Source organism: Lygodium microphyllum, chromosome 9 (assembly GCF_053477565.2).
Source record: "Lygodium microphyllum isolate KBCC chromosome 9, Lygodium_microphyllum_v1.1.10, whole genome shotgun sequence".
NCBI lineage: Eukaryota > Viridiplantae > Streptophyta > Polypodiopsida > Schizaeales > Lygodiaceae > Lygodium > Lygodium microphyllum.
Genome location: NC_141143.1, coordinates 118,435,192 through 118,440,512, shown reverse-complemented (window position 1 = coordinate 118,440,512; position 5,321 = coordinate 118,435,192). Strand labels below are relative to the sequence as shown.

At 32.3% G+C, this 5,321-nt stretch overlaps 1 long non-coding RNA gene across 1 annotated transcript; it reads left to right on the top strand.

Annotated features, from left to right (window-relative positions):
- Nucleotides 1-3,655: 3,655 nt before the first annotated feature.
- LOC148031484 (uncharacterized) lies at nucleotides 3,656-4,400 on the top strand. Its single transcript, XR_015691999.1, has 4 exons — nucleotides 3,656-3,726; nucleotides 3,813-3,905; nucleotides 4,003-4,065; nucleotides 4,300-4,400. It is a non-coding gene; the product is annotated as an uncharacterized LOC148031484 (long non-coding RNA).
- Nucleotides 4,401-5,321: the final 921 nt, after the last annotated feature.

Sequence of the window (5,321 nt, the reverse complement as noted above, 5' to 3'; positions counted from 1 at the left end):
GATTGGATCTTTCAAAGATGGTGGTCAATCGTTTTGTCATAGAGACAAAGCAATAGCCACTTTGGAGGGTGAGGGCTCAGGACGTTACTTGTATGGTCAAAATAGATTCCAGTTGAGATATAGACCAATTAAAAGATCAACCAATGAAATGCTTAGTTCTTTGACTATGGCAGAGCGAGCCCTCACCCAAGCAGAAAGAGAAGAGATTTTGAAAGATGCGGGACTTTCTGGTAGATCATGCTTGTGGAGACTATATGAACTCTATGGCTTTGATTTATCCCTGGACCTTGTATATGATTGTATGCATATTTTGGCTCTAAATTTGTTCTCAAAATATATATGTGCTCTAGTAAGGACTGTGGATAACAGGATGAAAGTAAAAATTGATGAGACAACACATCGTGTCACTAAAGTAACACCATACTCTATTCGTTATGGTCGCTGGCCAAGATATCCTAGTAAGTATTGTGAGAGCTACAAGGCTGAGGAAAATCAAAAGTGGATTCAATGGTGTTTGCCTTATGTACTATGTGAGATTGAAGGTATTCCAAAGGTATTCCAAAGGTATTCTATGACCTAGGATTGATTCTGATAGACATTGCTCATGCTTTTTACAACTACACTCGCGACAATGGTTGGTCTAGAGAAAATATAGACACTTTGAGAGAATTGCTTGGTTCATGGAGAGTAAGCTCTGAGGAGCTCTTAGGATCAAACTCAGCTCCTTTGGAACATGTTGCAGGTATAAATATTTTTTATTTTCTTAGTTTTTTCATTTATATAGAAATTATATTTCACTTTAATCGTATATATTTTCTTGCCTTACTACATGTAGGTTTTGGAGAATTCTTGGATGACATTATTCGACATGGTAGTCATGATGCTTTCTGGTGTTATATTTATGAGCGTATGGTCTCAGTATATGTCAATATCAAAACAAATAACAAAGATAATGAGATTTCTTATGCAAACTACCAAAGACGAAGATTATTTACATGGATATTTATGCATATTACAAAAGACCAACGTGACAGACTTATGCCGTATCAAAGGATGACAAGAGAACTCCACAAAGCTTTACTACCACCTGATGGATACTTAGTGGAATCTAATAGGTACGATGAATGTCCAGAATGGCATGCATCAGGTCTCATGCATGTATCATGTGTGGAGAAAGCAAAAGAAATATGGAGTTTTTTAGAAAAGGCTAATGATTGTGCATGCAAAAGAGTAGCTCTAACAAAGGGAATAACCATAGGAGCAAAGAAGTTAAGACGCAGAGATGCAACTAATGAAGAAAAGAGATATGTTCATCATAGCTTCAACATAGAGGTGGAAACAGTGACAGAATATAAAAAGGTTTTTCTAAAGGGAGAAGTTTATAAAGTGGGAGATAAAGTGGTGGTAAGATGCGATGAAGACTCTAGAGTGGACATAGATGTTGGCCATTGGAAAGCATGCATATCATCATTTTTTTCGTTTGAATGCAATGGTGAAGTGAAACTATTTTTTGGAGCTTATTACTACAGACAATGTATTGTGGTTGAAAGTGGCCATGAAAGTCTAGTTGTGGATACCACTACAGGTATGAGTGTCTTGCAAAATGGTTTTGTTCCATTTTCATGGCATTGTATTAGACCAATACAATCATTGTTACACAAATTTATTCCACTTCAACATGGAAACAATATCATCGCATATGAGACAAAAGATTTGAGACCAAGGTCACGTTTGATTAAGATAGGTTGCATCGGTTGCATTCCTCCTTGGCCAGAGGAAAATGATGTTGTTTATATGAAGTCTCATCTAGATGCTTTATGTGAGCCAAATGACCTCAAGCAGTACACTATGAAATGAAGCAAGTAAAAGTGGGATGGCTAACTAATGTACACTTGCAAGAAAATATTTGGAAAGTGAGTATAGAGGATCAAGATTGGAAGGATTGGTGGCTATGTGTATCCACGAAAAAGCAATGGCAAGTACTCAAAACAAAAGCAATTGCAATTGACAACAAAAGAAAGATTGTACCTACCATGTGGCATTCGCATGAGCATGAGGCAACAATGTTATGACGGTATGTTTATTGAAGTCTTTTGTTTTGTATTGCTTAATGCAATTTACATTTTCAAACATTATGACGATATGTTTATTGAAGTCTTTTGTTTTGTATTGCTTAATGTGATATACATTTTCAAACATACATTGCAAATACTTTCTTATTGTTACCATGCCTATGTAGGTTTGCCATGTTGACTTCTAATCTAGAGATGATGGCTCTTTTGAAAAAAATGATGAGTGAGGATCCCAAACTACTTGGGCTTGTGGATTCAGTTGTGGAAGAAGTAAAAGGTAACTAACTCTAATAACTAAATTTATACCTAATTTTATTACTATTTTATGTGTTCTAATCCAAGTGCTAAGGAATTAAGTGATTTAGTTTGATATAGTACTTCTTTTTAAAAAATATGTCTCTTATGTTTCTAAACTTCGGTTTATTATGTGTACATAAACGTAACAAAATCACAAATGCAGGTATAAGAGATAATGGAACAATGAAAGCTAAGGAGGTCATTGGCCCTAATGTCTCTTCAAATCACGATACAGGTATATGTCTTTATTTCTACTAAACTTTGAAAATTTAAATTTGTACATATATTACATCTTGCTTTATTGGGTGATTCATTTTGAGATTAACTAGCTTTAATTAGTCTCTTTGCCAAATTTAAAATGTTCATAGTTATTCATATCTTTAAACTTTGAGTAATTGTGTGTATATATGTAAACATAGATAAAAGAACAACAAAAGGTGGGAAAAGAGGTAATGTAAGAAAGGGAGATAAGGAGGTTACTTGCGATAATGTTTCTTCAAGTCAAGATGCAGGTACCAACTTTAAGGATCAAAAACTTGTACAAATTTGGTGACCCAAATTGATACACGATATCTAATTACTTTCTTTTGTGTTATTGAAAATTTTCATAACCTTGTATTATCGTGAGCTTTGGTTAACTCTATGTATATATAGGTAAACAAGTTACTAAAGATGACACAAGAGACAATGTAAGAAAGGAAGACATTGAGATTGCTTGCCTTAACACTTCTTCAAGCCAAGAATCAGGTATTATCAGGTTTCTTATGTTGATAATGAGTCATTTTTTGAAATGGTTATACTAACTAATGATATTTGATCACTTGAGTATCAATAGGAGTGATACGCATACCATCATATGATGATATCTATCGGCCACCCATGTTGAAATTTAGAGAAGAGGGTAGACTTTATGGAAAAAAGCTCTTGGCTGAATACTTTAAAAGTCAACACACTGTCATGCTCGAAAATACGTAGGTGGTTTGAATGCTTAAACCCAGATGATCTACGTTATAAAAATGCGGATAAAAAGTATAGCATGAAAATTATATCAGAGAATCACCATGAGATTTTACCATTGAAGTTTACTGGATGTGAGTACATATGGAGAGAGAATGACATATATGACTGGTGGAAGGGTACAAAGCAAGATGAAAGAAAGTAATTGAAGAAAAAATATTTTTTAAAGAAGGTAAGTTGATTGTTACTTTTTTTAATTGGCTTTCCTAATATTTGAGGTGTAGATTCTTAGTTATTGAACTATTAATCTTATGACATATAGAGAGAATTATCCACATCTCTTGGAGTGGATGATATAGATAAGCTTCAAAATGTATCAAATGACATAACATCATCAATGGTAAGATGATTTATAAGTTTGATATCATAAGTGTAGGATTGGCTCTTTTTCTCCCATACTCATTTAGGGGTGTCTATTGATGGCAGAGTGAACCATATGTTGCTACTATTGATTCTAATCAACTTGATGTATACATTCCTAGCATGGATGATATTGCGAATGAACAAGGTTTGAAAAAGGTATCTTATAATCTTATATGTTTATCATTTTTGTACTTGATTCCATATATTTTGGAGACATTTGATGTATACACATGATCTTATTTTGTTGATGTAGCCTCTTGAAGAAAGTAGCTCCTTTGAAGGACAACAATACAAGCAAACAGATTTATCATTGTAGGTAATGCTTTTGAGCTCATATCTAATAACTTTCTTTGAGAATGTCTCTTATACAGATACTTATACATTAACTTTAATTTCCCATAGATGAAAATGTTCGTGGAGGAAGAAAAGAGCTTTGAAGAATTTCAATGTTATACATCCGATGAGGTTCTTTGCTTTATATTAAATTTAAGATTAACCATATGATTCATGTTCTTAAAAGTATCTTATCCTTTACATGCTTAAAATGTAGGATGTTGAAAATGAAGATGAGACACTTGATATGGAAAATTGTGCCAACTTTTCAAAGTTATTATCACATGGTTTAGACAAAATAATGTACTCAACTAAACGTCAAGAAACTCTAGAACAAAGTATCCATAGTTCAAGCAATGATAAGGTATGTAACTTTTTTTTCTATATAAATATTTTTAATGTGATTACTAATTTTAGTTTTGAATGTAGGCTAATCCAGATGATGACATTAATGAAACATCTCGAAAAAGTCAAAGAAAGAGGAAGGTATTTGATATATGTTTTTGAGAGAACAATAGCGTCATAGTTTAGTGAATAACTAAAGATATGATTTATTAAATAACTATTTATTTTACGTGTTGACTAGCCAAGTGAGAAGATGAAGGATATTTTGCAACAAAGGAGCATGAAACGAGATACCAGTATCAAAGAAAAAGAACCAAAGGTGCTAGATGTAAATGTTTATATTTTTGTTTATGTCATACATGAAAAGCATAATCTAATCTTTTTATTTTATTTGAGTTAGAAATTTAAAGATCTCCCAAACCAAGGCATTGAGATTAACATTTCAAATGATACTCAAAGGGTAACTTTATTGTTAATTTATATTTTAATTAGATATATATAATTGTAGTCATGTAATTGAATTTGTAGCTTTGAGATTAACATTTCAAATAATGCTTAAAGGGTAGCTTTATAGTTGATATATATATATATATATACACACACATATATAATAGTCATGTAGTTAAATTTATGGCTTTTCATATTATAATTCGTGTCATTTAATTATCTATACATAGTATAATAAGTTACTTATTCTCTTTTTGTTATTCAATGCAGGTTAATATGACAAAAGAGAACATGGAAACCATACTTTTGAAGTATCTTGGTGTGCCTACAATTCATGATATGTACTTTTCTTTAAAGAGTACATACATGAATCTCAAAAAGATTGAAGCTAGCTTTCGAGTCTTAATTAAGGATACAAAGAAGCCAACAAGTGATGATATGATTAAG